This window comes from Procambarus clarkii, chromosome 66 (assembly GCF_040958095.1).
Source record: "Procambarus clarkii isolate CNS0578487 chromosome 66, FALCON_Pclarkii_2.0, whole genome shotgun sequence".
Taxonomy (NCBI): domain Eukaryota; kingdom Metazoa; phylum Arthropoda; class Malacostraca; order Decapoda; family Cambaridae; genus Procambarus; species Procambarus clarkii.
Window position 1 is genome coordinate 28004112 of NC_091215.1, and position 19228 is coordinate 28023339.

The 19228-nt window shown below is 48.4% G+C and overlaps 2 protein-coding genes across 9 annotated transcripts in view; one reads left to right on the forward strand and one right to left on the reverse strand.

The window, feature by feature from the left end:
* LOC123769213 (innexin inx2) overlaps positions 1 to 19228 on the reverse strand; it is a 67019-nt gene that overhangs the window by 31031 nt on the left and 16760 nt on the right. Inside the window, exon 1 of one of the 7 annotated variants that reach the window (XM_045760243.2) lies at positions 8924 to 9313. The exons of the other annotated variants lie outside the window; for them this stretch is intronic. The gene's annotated coding sequence lies outside the window, so the exon portion shown is untranslated. Of the gene's footprint in view, positions 1 to 8923; positions 9314 to 19228 lie in introns of those variants that run through there. 7 annotated transcript variants of the gene reach the window in all.
* Positions 1 to 19228, forward strand: part of CycE (cyclin E) — a 132186-nt gene that overhangs the window by 26409 nt on the left and 86549 nt on the right. The window lies entirely within an intron of this gene.

The window sequence follows — 19228 nt, forward strand, 5'->3', positions numbered from 1 at the left end:
TATCTACTTTTACCTGAATAAACACAATTGTAATTACGAAGCTATAAGATGCTTATTTTAACATAGCATTTTAGCAGTCTCCGTGGTGTAGTGGTAAGACACTCGCCTGGCGTTCCGCGAGCGCTATGTCATGGGTTCGTATCCTGGCCGGGGAGGATTTACTGGGCGCAATTCCTTAACTGTAGCCTCTGTTTAACGCAACAGTAAAATGTGTACTTGGATGAAAAAACGATTCTTCGCGGTAGGGGATCGTATTCCAGGGACCATAGGATTAAGGACTTGCCCGAAACGCTACGCGTACTAGCGGCTGTACAAGAATGTAACAACTCTTGTATATATCTCAAAAAAAAAAAAAAAAAAAAAAAAAAAAACATAGTAAGTAGATTAGGTAAGGTCGGTGTTTTCTATGAAGCTTTTCAAGGGAAACTATTATGTTTAGTATGTCACCTATGCACGCAACTAATAAGTCAATATTGACTTATTAAATTTGCGAGAACGGGTTGGAATAAACATTTGTCCAACAACTTGGGCTGGACGGTAGAGAGAGGGTCTAGCTTCATGCAGGTCGGCGTTCAATCCCCGACCGTCCAAGTGGTTGGGGCACCATTCCTGCCCCCCCGTCCCATCCCAAATCCTTATCCTGAGCCCCTTCCAAGTGCTATATAGTTCAAGTTCAAGTTCAAGTATGTTTATTGAGACAAGAAAGAAATACATCTCAAAGGGATAGAGTAGCTTAGGCTATTTCTACCCCCCCTTCTATATAGTGGTAATGGCTTGGCGCTTTCCCCCTGATAGTTCCTGCCTGAATAAACATTTGAATTTTGAATTTGGGTTCGAGCACCAGTACAGTCTCTAAGCCAAGATTTTTCCCCGCCAAACCCCACATACCACACCTAGGCCTAAACCAGCACCTCCCTTCACCCCCCAGACCCGGCCCCATGTGGTCCAGAGCACCCCCTCCCTCCCCCTCCCTCCCCCCCCCCCATTCCATTTCCTCTCCTTTCTCCCAAGGTAGGCCGGGCATGGGCAGGTTAGGGTTAGTGGGGCTTGCCCTACAATGTCTTCTGTGGTTGAGTGTTCAATAAACCCCTGAACTATATGTTTAACACTTCTCTAACCCTGTCCATGGAGGACAGAAGAAAATGTATATATGCTGGTTAGCATTGTAAATGTCTGGCCACGTCTGTGGTAGAAAATAATAATAAAAAAAACTGCCTCTCCTGCAGCAGGAGGACAACTGCTTCTCCAGACAGATCCTGTACTCACCTGGTTGTGCTTGCGGGGGGGATTGAGCTCTGGCTCTTTGGCCCCGCCTCTCAACTGTCGATCAACTGGTGTACAGGTTCCTGGTGGAGGTGGATGATACCAGCATCTCTAGCTCCAGACTCCTTCACATCTCCTCCCATGACCTTATGACCCCACCACAGTAGTACCTGACTAATCCCTTCCCCCCCCCCTTCCCTATCTCCGCCGCCAGGTACAGAAAAGGTATAGGAGACGGGGGAGGGGGGGAAGGGGGGAGGGGGGGATAGGGACGTCCTCGCCACCATCGTCCCTACATAATCCCCTGGATTGTATCCACTTTCCTGGCCATTACGTTCTACCTTGAACAATTTTGTATTGTTTGGTCTGGGATTGTTGGAGCGTCCTGCTTGGTGGTGGTGGTGGTGGTAGTGGTGGTGGTGGTAGTGGTAGTGGTGGTGGTGGTGATGGTGGTGGTAGTGTTGATGGTACTTACTGTACATGAAAGAACAAGATAAGAGAAGACTATCAGTCCCTGATAAGGTTATCTGTTAGGAAAAAAGAAAGGAGGTGATGAGGTAGTTTACGTAGAGAAGTAGTGAAGGGGGGGAGGGGGGAGAAGGTGGGGGAGCTATTTTTTTGGAGTAAAGAGGAAGGAGAGGCATAGGTGAAGGGAAGTTTAGAAGTGGGAAATACAGTGAGAGGTATGAAAACAGAAGGACTGTCCGCCTTGCTGACTAGTCTCTAAACTACTCCCCATCCCTCTCCACCCCATCCCACCCCACCCCCACTCATCCACTCCCCCCTCCCTCTCCAATCCCCCACTCAGCCTCTCCCTCCCTCCCTCTCCAATCGTGTAACTAATGCTAGGGTCCCACAACAATTCCACAATGTTTTCTACAAACCGGCAAAGTGGTACCATACTACTTGTGTAAAGGAGGAAATGTAGATGTTTATCTCTCAGAATGTTTGGTAATATGTTTATTGTTTGTGATGTGTGTCTATGTATGTATTAACACGATGTACTGAACGGGGTGAGAATAGCTTGAGCTGCCTCATCCCTTTGTGTGTATTTTACCTCAATAAACTTATTTCAATTTCAATTTCAACCGGCAAATCGAATGTTTTTAACGAGAATATCTCATGGAATGAGGCAAGACGGTTGGCCGCCTTAAGACGCGGTCCAATCACCAAGGGTGTGAGAAATGACTCCATTAGCACAAAGGTCGTGAGCAATTGTGAGATGGTCAAGCGGGAGACACTGTACAGTCTAATATAACAAATGATTTTTATAATGTTGTTTAAGATTCGCTGCCTGGAACAAAAAGTTCCAAGTAGCACGGGCTATGGTGAGCCCGTAGTGGAGTTTTAGATTTTTATAAGAAGACACAGTAAGAACAGGGAGGGATGGGAGTCGTCAGTACATCACGCACTCAACTATCTTGAGGTTATCTTGAGATGATTTCGGGGCTTAGCGTCCCCGCGGCCCGGTCCTCGACCAGGCCTCCACCCCCAGGAAGCAGCCCGTGACAGCTGACTAACACCCAGGTACCTATTTTACTGCTAGGTAACGGGCATAGGGTGAAAGAAACTCTGCCCATTGTTTCTCTTCGGTGCCCGGGATCGAACCCGGGACCACAGGATCACAAATCCAGTGAGCTGTCCGCTCGGCCGACCGGCTCCCTACTTTAACTAATGTACATGTGCTCAACAGATCTCTAACTCCTGTCTATGGAGGAGTCAGAGGACAGAAGAAAATGTATTTATGCTGGTTAGCATTGTTAATATGTGGCCACGTCTGTGGTAGAAAATAATTACAATAAGAAGTACATTAAAATCTAACAGTTAGAAAGGCGGGGACCCAAGAGCTTGATCCGGCAGACAAAAACACCAAATACACACGTATACACACACACAGAAAATGACAAGGAATCATCTGAAGTACAAAATAAAAGCTTCAAGCAAATACTTATAACTGAGCGAGATCTCGCAATCAGTCTGAGAGAAGGGAGAGTGCCCGACTAGAGAGGAGACCACACGGTTGAGAGGCGGGACCAAAGAGCCAGAGCTCAACCCCTGCAAGCACGGGGGTTGAGAACTAGGTGAGTACACCTCACCCCACATATAGCGGGGGTCCCTCAGCCTCCTCCTACAGGTTACCCAAATTCCGGGACTTTTAGCCAAGAAAAGCTGCGCCTTGTTGATGCTCCGTCACGCGCATTAGACGCTTGTCAGTCGTCTTGAGAGGAACGGCCTTACCTGGTCGATACCTGGTTGATGGGGTTCTGGGAGTTCTTCTACTCCCCAAGCCCGGCCCGAGGCCAGGCTTGACTTGTGAGAGTTTGGTCCACCAGGCTATTGCTTGGAGCGGCCCGCAGGCCTACATATACCTGGTTGATGGGGTTCTGGGAGTTCTTCTACTCCCCAAGCCCGGCCCGAGGCCAGGCTCGACTTGTGAGAGTTTGGTCCACCAGGCTGTTGCTTGGAGCGGCCTTGCTAACCCATAGTTTTCCCCCTTTCCCCCCATTGTTTCCCATTCACTTCCCATTTCTATTTGTGTTCCCTGCACCCACTATTACCTTCACCTCTCTCCCTCTGACACATTTCCTCGTCTCTGTCTTGCCTTACACCCACCGCTGATACAATCTCTTCAACTCTTGGGTAAGGAGATGGTCCGCGCCGATGGCTTGGGTCTGGTCATTCATGTGGTGTGGCCCGAGATGGAGGCCCGGAGGTTGGGGCTTTATGGTGTGGGCCACCTCCTCTACTCATCTAGGTGTGCTTGCGCGGGTTGAGCTTCGGCTCTTGGCTCCCGACTCTCGACCGGCAATCTACTGGTGTACAGATTCCCGATGTTCTTGAGCGCTATCATCTTGAGGTTATCTTGAGATGATTTCGGGGCTTTAGTGTCCCCGCGGCCCGGTCTTCCACCCCCAGGAAGCAACCCGGGACCACAGGATCAAGAGTCCAGCGTGCTGTCCGCTCGGCCGACCGGCTCCCTATCATATCTACATTTGAAATTGTGTATGGAGTCAGCCTCCACGACATCACTGCCTAGTGTGTGTGTGTGTGTGTGTGTGTGTGTGTGTGTGTGTGTGTGTGTGTGTGTGTGTGTGTGTGTGTGTGTGTGTGTGTGTGTGTGTGTGTGTGTGTAACTTGGCCAGGTATGGTTTCACAACTACGTGTGGAAGTTCCCTTCGCCTCTCCTCAAGGCTTTTATGTACCAGGTCAAGTGTTTTATCTGTACTATCATCGCTCTACACCCTCCCACCCACCCGCTTTCTCTCTCCCCACCCACCTATCTCCCCCCACCTGCACCTACCCTCCCCCCCACCCACCTGCACCTACAACCCACCTACCCTCTCCCCCCCACCTGTGTGGGACCGAAGAGCCAAAGCTCAACCCCCGCAAGCACAATTAAGTAAGTACCTGCTCCTACAACCCACCTACCCTCCCCCCCCCACCCACCTGCTCCTACAACCCACCAATCTCCCCCCCCCCCCCCACCCACCTGCTCCTACAACCCACCTACCCTCCCCCCCCCACCCACCTGCTCCTACAACCCACCTACCCTCCCCCCCCCCCACCCACCTGCTCCTACAACCCACCTACCCTCCCCCCCCCCCACCCACCTGCTCCTACAACCCACCTATCTCCCTACCCACTCTTCCAAGTTCCTGAGATCAAAACGTTGATCTCATAACTTTCTGTTGAACTCAGGAAAGTTCAATAGAAAGTTACCGTCTTGAACTTTCCTAGTCTGCGAAGGTTAATCCCGAACTTAATTAGGCCAAAATTAACTAATAATCACAAGAAAAACACAACTGCCGGAAGTCCATTTATTAACATTAGAAAGAACTTAACATTCCCGGGCGTAGGCTCGAACCCTCATCACGGCACGTAGGGAGCCGGTCGGCCGAGCGGACAGCACGCTGGACTTGTGATCCTGTGGTCCTGGGTTCGATCCCAGGCGCCGGCGAGAAACAATGGGCAGAGTTTCTTTCACCCTATGCCCCTGTTACCTAGCAGTAAAATAGGTACCTGGGTGTTAGTCAGCTGTCACGGACTGCTTCCTGGGGGTGGAGGCCTGGTCGAGGACCGGGCCGCGGGGACACTAAAGCCCCGAAATCATCTCAAGATAACCTCAAGATAACGGCTCTTGTGGATTTGTTCATTTGATGTATCACGCTAATTGTCATTTCTGTGTGTATTATAAAGAATGTCTTTGATGTGTGTGTGAATTGATTCAAACATCAAAAGTCTGTACTAGTTATTCATAAAAGGTTGTGCCTTTATATAATCAGAATAACTAGAGCAGAACCTAGAGTCAGAACACTAGAGTCAGAACACTAAAGTGTTGAGCACATTGCTTACATAGAGGGTTATATTAACATCACATATACGTTGACCAGACCACACACTAGAAGGTGAAGGGACGACGACGTTTCGGTCCGTCCTGGACCATTCTCAAGTCGATTGTGTCGACTCACAATCGACTTGAGAATGGTCCAGGACGGACCGAAACGTCGTCGTCCCTTCACCTTTTAGTGTGTGGTCTGGTCAACTTACTTTAGCCACGTTATTGTGACTCATCGCTTGCATCCCAAATATGTAATGTTTATAATAAGCTCAACCCCTGCAAGCACAACTAGGCGAGTACACACACACACACACACACACACACACACACACACACACACACACACACACACACACACACACACACACACACACACACACACACACACACTCACACTCACACACAGCTCAAATGTAGATATGATAGAGCCCAGTAGGCTCAGGAATCTGTACACCAGTTGCCTCTCAACTGTACAGACAGTTGAGAGGCGGGACCAAAGGGCCAAAGCTCAACCCCCGCAAGCACAAATAGGTGAGTGAATAGGTGAATACACACACACATACACACATACACACTCACACACACACAGATGCCCAACGTCCAGCTGTGGTCATATATGAGAATGTTGCACAAACTGTTGAGTCAGCCACCAAGAAAAAGGCTTGTCTTCCTAGAGGCGCCTCTGACTGTGTTTCTTGGTGGGTTTAGTGTGCAAGATCAAAGAACAACGTTACGATTGCTGTAAGATCTACAGTGGGAGGTGTAGTTAAGAGAGCTACGCTCGTGGTGTCCCGTCTTCCCAGCACTCTTTATCATATAACGCCCTGAAATTACTTACGGTTTTGGCCTCCACCACCTTCTCACCTAACTTGTTCCAACCGTCTACCACTCTGTTCTCATATAGTAGTTACAGAGTTCAGCATACCTTAGCCCAGGAGGGCGAAAGTCAGTCAATATGGGACATTCTACAATATAATGTTCAAGGGAGTGCATGTTTTCTCCTTCACAGAGTTGACACATTGTGTACTCTACATTTGGGTTTTGAGAAAGCTGCCAGATACGTCTATATCCCAGGCGTATTCTGGCCACTATAACATCACATTCCTGGGTTCTTGTTCTGTTTAGGTGTTCACCTAGTTGTGTTTGCGGGGGTTGAGCTTTGCTCTTTCGCCCCGCCTCTCAACTGTCAATCAACTGTTTACTAACTACTTTTTTTTCCACACCACACACACACACACCAGGAAGCAGCTCGTGACAGCTGACTAACTCCCAGGTACCTATTTACTGCTAGGTAACAGGGGCATTCAGGGTGAAAGAATCTTTGCCCAATTGTTTCTGCCTAGGTGTGTACTCACCTACATGTGCTTGCCATTATCATATTACATCTATTTTTTTTACTGTATTGGCTTCAACTACTCTCACGTCTAACGATCTTCTTGAGGTTATCTTGAGATGATTTTGGGGCTTAGTCTCCCTGCGGCCCGGTCCTCGATCAGGCCTCCACTCCACAGGAAGTAGCCCGTGACCGCTGACTAACTCCCAGGTACCTATTTACTGCAAGGTAACAGATGAAGACAATTTCTGACGTTTCTATGAGTCATTTGCGTCTCCAGTTTCCGTCTATGACTCCTCGTTCTTCTGTACTTTTTTTTTTTTTTTCTTTAGTACTGACAGTGCTGCTTTGTCTGCTCCAAAAATACAAGAAATACAATCAGGAATTCAATGAAGAATACATCCATACATGCCAAGGATACATCAGTAAAAGAAGAGTTAGTAATTCAAGAAGGAATACAGCCAGTAATACAGTTGGATATACCTATATATCCAACTGTATTATATTGTATATTATACATATACAGTACATGACTCCTTCTGAAGATGTATTAATATACGAAAGTACTTAAGGAAATTCCTGTTTCAATTTTCCTCCGTGGTCTGACACTGTCACATTTTTAATCACGTGTTTATTTTCGTGATATACACACATACATATACATATATTATATATTATATATATATATATATATATATATATATATATATATATATATATATATATATATATATATATTGAACACGAGGTACAGTCAGGAGTACAGCATCAGATATATCATATATGAGATACATTACACGAGATATAACACATGTAGACAGCTGGAAATACAACAAGAGATGCAGGCAAGAATACAAGGATATACAAGATATACATTGAAGGACAGACTCCCTATTCAGTGGTCCTCGGGGGGGGGGGGGGGGGGAGATGGTAGAGGGGGGGATGTGGAGGGGGAAGAGGGGGGACAGTAATTTAGATGTTAAGTCTCATTCACAACGCCAATTTAAACTAAAGTGGGCGTAGAATGTCTTTGATGAGAGTAATTACGACTATGTGGGGGGGGGGAGGTGTGTGTGTGTGTGGGGGGGGGGGGTGTAGGGTGTGTGGGAGATGTGTTGTGTAGGGGGGTGAGGGGGAGAAAGGTGTGGTACAGAGAGAGACAAGGGAAAGAGAGAGATGTCTCCCAAAAGACTTACGGGCTCACCATAGCCCGTGCTACTTGGAACTTGTTCCGAGTAGCTGAATCTATAACAACAACAACAACAACCTGGGTGATACAGTAGTACACACACCCGCCAGCCAATCATGTCATTACACCCACCTGGTGATTGACGCCAGGGGCGGCTGACAGGTAGTTACGCTGACTGAATTAGCGTAAGTAGTCTTTAAGTATTGAAATTGAAATAAGTTTATTGAGGTAAAATACACACAAAGGGATGAGGTAGCTCAAGCTATTCTCACCCCGTTCAGTACATCGTGTTAATACATACATAGACACACATCACAAACAATAAACATATTACCGAACATTCTGAGAGATAATTTAAGTATTAGTCACGCTCAAAATATTTCTTCGTGATTAAAGCGACGAAGTAGCGTGCAGAATGAATCCCACAACAACGTGGTGTATCCACAAAAGAAGATATTAAGGTCATGCAATGGGATCGAACTAACGCGCCTGGACGCGATGGATTACCGGATTACTTATCTCCCATGGACGGAATTGCGTGCAGTACGACACAGTTAAGGTAATTACCAGAGTAATTACAATGAACTAAGTCATTACGATCATATAGTCCTTGGAAGGAGCTAGGATAACGATTTGAGATGGGACGAGGGGGAAAGGAATGGTGCCCCATCACTTGTGGACGGTCGGGGATTGAACCCGGACCTGCAGGAAGCCAGACCGTCCAGCCCAAGTGGTTAACAGCTAGTTTGACCTGCCTTCGGACACCTCGTATAACGTCTATATTAACTTGTAGTCTTACCTCTCAAGCGTTATTCCTCTGTTCTTGTTCAATTTCCGCTAAATTGATGGGTTTAGATTCCAATCCAAGTTCTGTTACGATCTGAGGCCAGTCATACTGGTAAACTGAGGGGAAACTACTAGTAAACTGAGGGGAAACTGTACTGGTAAACTGAGGGGAAACTACTAGTAAACTGAGGGGAAACTGTACTAGTAAACTGAGGGGAAACTGTACTAGTAAACTGAGGGGAAACTACTAGTAAACTGAGGGGAAATTGTACTAGTAAACTGAGGGGAAACTACTAGTAAACTGAGGGGAAACTACTGGTAAACTGAGGGGAAACTGCACTAGTGAACCAAGGGGAACACACACACACACTGGTTCTACGTGAGCTACGACTCCACTGAGGACTTTCACAGCGTCTAGGCAGCACTGAGGATTAGCCTCAGCGTATGCCACGTGACTGGTCGGTATAAGCAGAGGGTTCTGTGTCTACAGTCACCGCGCGTTCAAATTCTGCCGTGGGGCTCTCACTGTTGGTCAGGAAGGCGTTCATATTCTGCCGTGGGGCTCTCACTGTTGGTCAGGAAGGCGTTCATATTCTGCCGTGGGGCTCTCACTGTTGGTCAGGAAGGCGTTCATATTCTGCCGTGGGGCTCTCACTGTTGGTCAGGAAGGCGTTCATATTCTGCCGTGGGGCTCTTACCGTTGGTCAGGAAGGCGTTCATATTCTGCCGTGGGGCTCTAACCGTTGGTCAGAAGGCGTTCATATTCTGCCGTGGGGCTCTTACTGTTGGTCAGGAAGGCGTTCATATTCTGCCGTGGGGCTCTTACCGTTGGTCAGAAGGCGTTCATATTCTGCCGTGGGGCTCTTACCGTTGGTCAGAAGGCGTTCATATTCTGCCGTGGGGCTCTTACTGTTGGTCAGGTATTCTGCCGTGGGGCTCTTACCGTTGGTCAGGAAGGCGTTCATATTCTGCCGTGGGGCTCTTACTGTTGGTCAGAAGGCGTTCATATTCTGCCGTGGGGCTCTTACCGTTGGTCAGGAAGGCGTTCATATTCTGCCGTGGGGCTCTTACTGTTGGTCAGAAGGCGTTCATATTCTGCCGTGGGGCTCTTACCGTTGGTCAGGAAGGCGTTCATATTCTGCCGTGGGGCTCTCACTGTTGGTCAGGAAGGCGTTCATATTCTGCCGTGGGGCTCTTACTGTTGGTCAGGAAGGCGTTCATATTCTGCCGTGGGGCTCTTACCGTTGGTCAGGAGGCGTTCATATTCTGCCGTGGGGCTCTTACCGTTGGTCAGGAGGCGTTCATATTCTGCCGTAGGGCTCGAGCAGTAAGCAGACAACCGTGGCTCTGCATCTCATTACTCTCTCTCTCTCTCTCTCTCTCTCTCTCTCTCTCTCGTGTAGGTGGAGTGTGACATTTCTGGTTTGGGGTGCAAAATATATCAGGCTGTCATTTCATGCGAGCAGCCGCGTCTAATAGTCTGCTTGACCAAACCACCAACCAGGAGACCTGGTCTAGAGACCGGACCTCGGCGACGTTAATCCTCGGAACCAACACAAGGTAACCGCAAGGTAAGGTTATCACCAGACTTCATTAAGGTTGGAAAAAAAAAGAGTATCTTTACGAATTTCAAGAACCATTTAGAAAATGACTTAAAGAAAGCACTTAAGAGCTGCAGATTGTGCAGCTCCTTTGTAAATACAATATTCCTTTCAACTTACTTGAAAGTTTGAAAAACTTGCTTGAAAAACTTACGTCAGAAAGTTTGAGGTGGAGGTGTTGTCTGCCTCCCACGTGGAGCTGCTCAGGCAGTGAGCACCACACCGCTACACCTGATTCCTTACTACACACTACTACCAGATACCTCACTAGGAAGACTGTAGCCAGGAAGTGGTAGCATTCATGCGGGTACCGTCATATTTCTAGTCCCTGTTAATTATACCTTGAGGTGCTTCCGGGGCTTAGTGTCCCCGCGGCCCGGTCGTCGACCAGGCCTCCTAAAGCATTCCTCCTATAGCATTCACTTCCGTTTTTACACATTAAACAAATGGAAACATATACAATAGTATTGATTTTTTTTTAGCAAAAATAAGGAAAGGGAGTACCACCTCTAGCTGGAAGAAGGGGGACCCTTAGCCTCGGAGGAAACCACACATAATGCATTAGAGGGAATGTAGGTCCCCTCCAATACAGTTTGTATTGATTGTATTTTGGGTCTACTAAACCTACGACTCAAAAAATTTACTGCACTTGAGTAGTTTAGATAATTAGGGAAGCGGGTTTGCGCTCGCTTGAAGACCAGGAGCCAGATTCACGAAGCAGTTACGCAAATACGAACGTGTACATCTTTCCTCAATCTTTGACGGCTTTGGTTACATTTATTAAACAGTTTACAAGCATGAAAACTTGCCAATCAACTGTTGTTATTGTTATAAACAGCCTCCTGGTGCTTCGGAGCTCATTAACTGTTTAATAATTGTAAACAAAGCCGCCAAACACTGAGAAAAGATGTACAGATTCGTAAGTGTTTGGGTAACTTTTTCGTGAATCTAGCCCCAGATTCTTGGGAATAACACCTCGGAGTCCCGTCCTAGGCCGAGATTCACCATCTGCCAGGCTAGGCTCGTCCAGGCGGCGGTCCAAACCCTAAAGACGCATTCATCAATTGTTAACGTACTGTGTATACAAAATGTGTATTTTCTCAACTATAAGGTGATGAACAGGCAGGTGTAACTTTGGTTAAGTGGTTAGGTTTTGTTGGCCATTATTGGTATTTGTAGTACGAGGTTAAAGCATTTATAGCGTTGTGGTTCGAACAAAATTCGTCAGTGAAGCACTTGTTCCGGAAGTGTTCGAACGTTTTTATCAACCCGTCCTCGACTCAAGTCCATTACATCCAGCGGTCGACCCTACAGACGCATTCATCAATGTTTACATGCTGTTCATTCAAAACGGGAATTTTCTCAAATATAAATTAATATTATAATATATTAGCATATTGTGTATATATAGGCATAGGTTAGGTTAGGTCAGGTGTTTAGGTTCTGTTGGCGATTATTTGTATTTGTAGTACGTGGGTGAAGCATTTACAGCGTTGTGATTCGAACAAAATTCGTCAGTGAAGCACTTGTTCCGGAAATGTTCGAATGTCTCGTAGCCTGGTGGCTAGCGCGCAGGATTCGTAATTCTGTGGCGCGGGTTCGATTCCCGCACGAGGCAGAAGCAAATGGGCAAAGTTTCTTTCACCCTGAATGCCCCTGTTACCTAGCAGTAAATAGGTACCTGGGAGTTGGTCAGCTGTCACGGGCTGCTTCCTGGGGGTGGAGGCCTGGTCGAGGACCGGGCCGCGGGGACACTAAAAAGCCCCGAAATCATCTCAAGATAACCTCAAGATAACCTCAAGATGTCATCAGTTGTGAGTCGTGTGTAAACCGTTTTTCAGTCATAAACACCAGGGGGGTTGGCGGGTGGATGGAATCACTTGTGTCCTTTGTTTACGAGGACGGGCTGGAATTACACCCCGTCCTCATAAACAAAGACCCAAAAGTGATTCCATGCACCCGCCAAACCCCCCTGGTGTTTATGTAATTATTATTATTAACATCTTTATTGACATAATTAATTACAATTTTGCCTAATCTGAGGATTTTTGATAAAGTCTTATTAAAGTGAGGATAATGGTGGTATTCACTGTCACGCAGGACAGAGGGTCATACATAAGACAATAGGTCTAAACTGTAGGCTGAAGCACATATATATCATGGTTACAATCAATGTTTTAATGTAGGCCAGCCACACCAAAGGCCAAGGTCCATTCCATGCACCCGCCAAACCCTCTGTTAACGGCTGACAAACGATTTACACACGACCCACAACGGAACCAATAATCCAACAGTAACGCTACACTTCGTCCACACTTGCTTAACAAGGGGTCAAGCGGTCTTCTGAAAATTCCTATATTCTTTCATGTTCTTAAGCATTAACGAGCAAGGGGAAACTATCTTGGAAAAGATGTAAGAATTGGGTGGAGAGAGATATGTGAGTGAAAACAGTCGGTCGTAAACTGGCCTTCAGTAGGCCATTAGGCAATTAGGCCTACAGTAGGCCATTAAGCCTACAGTGGTGTCCCTTCTTTGTATGGGTCAATAAGCCTACTGCAGTGTTTTACGCTCCTCCAGAGCCTAAGTTATCACTTAACTGTCATTCATGGTAGTTAGAGATGGGGTGGGGGAGGGAGACAGGGGGGGGGGGCTGAGGCACCTGAGATGGGCTACAGGTACACCATCACTCACCCCCTAGACACCACTGATAGCACTATCTTCCAGCCTCAGGTTTGTCTTAAGAGCTCACGACCATTCCATTCACCTAGGCTCTGGCAGACTCGAACAACAGACCCCCCTCCCGTGCGTGGGTCGCACGGCCGAAGCTCCTTATTTGCAAGACTCACGCCCTTCACTATATGTTTGAACACTCTGGTGTCATTAATAACATCGTATAGACCACCGCCGGACAAATTAAATTATATCACGAACGGTGATGCCTGGTTGATGAGGTTCTGGGAGTTCTTCTACTCCCCAAGCCCGGCCCGAGGCCAGGCTTGACTTGTGAGAGTTTGGTCCACCAGGCTGTTGCTTGGAGCGGCCCGCAGACCCACATATACCTGGTTGATGAGGTTCTGGGAATTCTTCTACTCCCCAAGCCCGGCCCGAGGCCAGGCTTGACTTGTGAGAGTTTGGTCCACCAGGCTGTTGCTTGGAGCGGCCCGCAGGCCCACATACCCACCATGCATATATATGTGTACATACATATATGAGTAACAGGGTACATGTACTCACCTAATTGTACTCCTGAAAGTGTACTCACACATTGTAACCTAATCCACCCTGGAGACACATAATACAACCTGGAGATACATAATACAGCCTGGAGACACTTAATACAGCCTGGAGACACTTAACACAGCCTTGAGATACATAATACACCCTGGAGACACTTAATACAGCCTTGAGATACATAATACACCCTGGAGACACTTAATACAGCCTTGAGATACATAATACAGCCTGGAGACACTTAATACAGCCTGGAGATACATAATACAGCCTGAAGACACTTCATACACCCTTGAGATACATAATACAGCCTGGAGACACTTAATACAGCCTGGAGATACATAATACAGCCTGAAGACACTTCATACACCCTTGAGATACATAATACAGCCTGGAGACACTTAATACAGCCTGGAGATACATAATACAGCCTGAAGACACTTCATACACCCTTGAGATACATAATACAGCCTGGAGACACTTAATACAGCCTGGAGATACATAATACAGCCTGAAGACACTTCATACACCCTTGAGATACATAATACAGCCTGGAAACACCTAACACCCCCCCCCTGGATGCTTATATATACTGATATTAGATCATTTCATCTATACTGCATAGCGACATGAGGTATGCAGTAGAGACGCATCCATACTGCATAGCGACATGAGGTATGCGGTACAGACGCATCCATACTGCATAGCGACATGAGGTATGCAGTAGAGACGCATCCATACTGCATAGCGACATGAGGTATGCGGTACAGACGCATCCATACTGCATATCGACATGAGGTATGCGGTAGAGACGCATCCATACTGCATAGCGACATGAGGTATGCGGTACAGACGCATAGAGTGATGATGAGGACTTATACAGCTGTCCACAACGAGGGCCTTCCTGCCTCCCACCAACACCTCGAGGATGAATGCACTTAACCCTTATAGCTGGCACTGACAGTGTTGCCGAGAGCCACTTGCGTGCATTCTCTGACCTGGGGCATAGTCCAGCAGGGTTGCATTTATACGAGTATAGCTGGCGATTCACGGGGTTGGTTCAGGGAAGGAATTGTTCTGAGTCTTTCGTAAGATCAGGATGATAATATGGTTGGTGGTGGTGGTGGTGGTGGTGGTGGTGGTGGTGGTGGTGGTGGTGGTGGTAGTGGTGGTGGTGGTGGTGGTGGTGGTGGTGGTGGTGGTAGTGGTGGTGGTGGTGGTGGTGGTGCTGCTGCTGCTACTGTTGCTGCTGCTGCTGCTGTTGCTGGTGCTGCTGTTGCTGCTACTGCTGCTGCTGCTGCTACTGCTGTTGCTGCTGCTGCTACTGCTGCTGTTGCTGCTACTGCTGCTGCTGCTACTACTACTACTACTACTACTGCCGCTGCTGGTGCTGCTGGTGCAGCAAGAGTGGTCAGAGCCTCGTGGACCGCTGTAGGAGAGCTTGGTGTGTGTGTGTGTGGTGTCCTTGGACATAACTGGCGCAGGTGGACACATATTTAACAAGTGTTCACTCATAGACCTCATCAGCTTTATGTATGTATATTTATACAGCTGACCTGAATATCTTTATACGTAAGTGTATAAATGTTTATATGTGTAGAAATTTATACATTAATTTATCAAATGAATGCGCATTTATAATTGTTCTCCTTTTATACATGACTGGGGAGACATTATTCATTTACACGAGAAAATCATGGTTTTGATGTGAGTTTACCTGAGCCAAGGTACACTGATAGGTGAACCCCGGTTCTCAGTCTACGTAAACTGGGGTTTCCTGAGCCAATATGTACACTGATAGGTGAACCCCGGTTCTCAGTCTACGTAAACTGGGGTTTCCTGAGCCAATATGTACACTGATAGGTGAACCCCGGTTCTCAGTCTACGTAAACTGGGGTTTCCTGAGCCAATATGTACACTGATAGGTGAACCCCGGTTCTCAGTCTACGTAAACTGGGGTTTACTTTAGGACTAAAGTATGTTAGCTGGTTGGGCAGTAAAGTATTAAGGTGACCTTAACAACAATCCAAAGGTTAATAAATAGGCTGTTACACTCAGAAATCACAATAGCGTGATGAATCAAATGATCAAGTCCACAAGGGCTACACCCTTTCTTATGACCATGTCGTAGCTCAGTCGATTAAGGCAGCGTCTGGGATCTGTAGGTTCGAACCCTCGTTACGGCCCCTTGTGGATTTGTTTATAGGCTGTAAGGCCAGCATTAAGCCAGTTTGAGCATCAGTAAACATGATATATCGTCACTAAGTGATGCAGGATGAGCAACTCTAAATCATGTGTATCTAGCGCACCACACATCTAAATTAGCTTAGAGGTTGATGAAGGCAGTTCACGAGTCTATTATTTAAAACAAAAGTATAATAGGTTTCAGGATGAACAACCCAGCGGGTTTTCTTCCTATTGGGGAGTGTTGTACATGCTGCTATGGCGGTGTGTCCACTCACAGGATGAGTGGCGCAGCCCAATACTGTCACTATGGCGGTGTGTCCACTCACAGGATGAGTGGCGCTGCCCAATACTGTCACTATGGCGGTGTGTCCACTCACAGGATGAGTTGCGCTGCCCAATACTGTCACTATGGCGGTGTGTCCACTCACAGAATGAGTGGCGCTGCCCAATACTGTCACTATGGCGGTGTGTCCTCTCACAGGATGAGTGGCGCTGCCCAATACTGTCACTATGGCGGTGTGTCCACTCACAGGATGGGTGGCGCTGCCCAATACTGTCACTATGGCGGTGTGTCCACTCACAGGATGAGTGACGCTGCCCAATACTGTCACTATGGCGGTGTGTCCACTCACAGGATGAGTGGCGCTGCCCAATACTGTCACTATGGCGGTGTGTCCACTCACAGGATGAGTTGCGCTGCCCAATACTGTCACTATGGCGGTGTGTCCACTCACAGAATGAGTGGCGCTGCCCAATACTGTCACTATGGCGGTGTGTCCTCTCACAGGATGAGTGGCGCTGCCCAATACTGTCACTATGGCGGTGTGTCCACTCACAGGATGGGTGGCGCTGCCCAATACTGTCACTATGGCGGTGTGTCCACTCACAGGATGAGTGACGCTGCCCAATACTGTCACTATGGCGGTGTGTCCACTCACAGGATGAGTGGCGCTGCCCAATACTGTCACTATGGCGGTGTGTCCACTCACAGGATGAGTGACGCTGCCCAATACTGTCACTATGGCGGTGTGTCTACTCACAAGACGAGTTCCACTGCCCAATACTGTCACTATGGCGGTGTGTCCACTCACAGGATGAGTGACGCTGCCCAATACTGTCACTATGGCGGTGTGTCCACTCACAGGATGAGTGGCGCAGCCCAATACTGTCACTATGGCGGTGTGTCCACTCACAGGATGAGTGGCGCTGCCCAATACTGTCACTATGGCGGTGTGTCCACTCACAGGATGAGTGGCGCAGCCCAATACTGTCACTATGGCGGTGTGTCCACTCACAGGATGAGTGGCGCTGCCCAATACTGTCACTATGGCGGTGTGTCCACTCACAGGATGAGTGGCGCTGCCCAATACTGTCACTATGGCGGTGTGTCTACTCACAGGATGAGTGGCGCAGCCCAATACTGTCACTATGGCGGTGTGTCCACTCACAGGATGAGTGGCGCTGCCCAATACTGTCACTATGGCGGTGTGTCCACTCACAGGATGAGTGGCGCAGCCCAATACTGTCACTATGGCGGTGTGTCCACTCACAGGATGAGTGGCGCTGCCCAATACTGTCACTATGGCGGTGTGTCCACTCACAGGATGAGTGGCGCTGCCCAATACTGTCACTATGGCGGTGTGTCCACTCACAGGATGAGTGGCGCTGCCCAATACTGTCACTATGGCGGTGTGTCCACTCACAGGATGAGTGGCGCAGCCCAATACTGTCACTATGGCGGTGTGTCCACTCACAGGATGAGTGGCGCTGCCCAATACTGTCACTATGGCGGTGTGTCCACTCACAGGATGAGTGGCGCTGCCCAATACTGTCACTATGGCGGTGTGTCCACTCACAGGATGAGTGGCGCTGCCCAATACTGTCACTATGGCGGTGTGTCCACTCACAGGATGAGTGGCGCTGCCCAATACTGTCACTATGGCGGTGTGTCCACTCACAGGATGAGTGGCGCAGCCCAATACTGTCACTATGGCGGTGTGTCCACTCACAGGATGAGTGGCGCTGCCCAATACTGTCACTATGGCGGTGTGTCCACTCACAGGATGAGTGGCGCAGCCCAATACTGTCACTATGGCGGTGTGTCCACTCACAGGATGAGTGGCGCTGCCCAATACTGTCACTATGGCGGTGTGTCCACTCACAGGATGAGTGGCGCTGCCCAATACTGTCACTATGGCGGTGTGTCTACTCACAGGATGAGTGGCGCTGCCCAATACTGTCACTATGGCGGTGTGTCCACTCACAGGATGAGTGGCGCAGCCCAATACTGTCACTATGGCGGTGTGTCCACTCACAGGATGAGTGGCGCAGCCCAATACTGTCACTATGGCGGTGTGTCCACTCACAGGATGAGTGGCGCTGCCCAATACTGTCACTATGGCGGTGTGTCCACTCACAGGATGAGTGGCGCTGCCCAATACTGTCACTATGGCGGTGTGTCTACTCACAGGATGAGTGGCGCTGCCCAATACTGTCACTATGGCGGTGTGTCCACTCACAGGATGAGTGGCGCAGCCCAATACTGTCACTATGGCGGTGTGTCCACTCACAGGATGAGTGGCGCAGCCCAATACTGTCACTATGGCGGTGTGTCCACTCACAGGATGAGTGACGCTGCCCAATACTGTCACTATGGCGGTGTGTCCACTCACAAGACGAGTTCCACTGCCCAATAAACTCGCCCCTCGGGGCAAAATTTAAAAACAAAACGATAATAGGTTATGAAGCCCGAGCGGAACATGTGGGTGTGTTCAACCTCCACCACCACCACCGCCGCCCCACAGGATGGGCATGTCCGGCGTGAATGATGAATGCCCTACACTAAGGGCACAGTAAGGCTGTGTGCGTGTGCATTGACACGAAAAGACAATCACTATGTTGACCAGACCACACACTAGAAGGTGAAGGGGCGACGACGTTTCGGTCCGTCCTGGACCATTCTCAAGTACAATCGACTTGAGAATGATCCAGGACTGACCAAAACGTCGTCGTCCCTTCACCTTCTAGTGTGTGGTCTGGTCAACATACTTTATTGTGACTCATCGCCTGCAAGACAATCACTACTTTCTTCCCTCCACCTCCCTGGCAGTCAGCACCTTCAGGCACAACCTGGTTATCTTCTCGAGGTTATCTTGAGATGATTTCAGGGCATTAGTGTCCCCGCGGCCCGGTCCTCGACCAGGCCTCCACCCCCCAGGAAGCAGCCCGTGACAGCTGACTAACAGGCCTGGAGTCTTTATCTTACTTGCATCATTCAAGACCCCCATACACATGTGCTC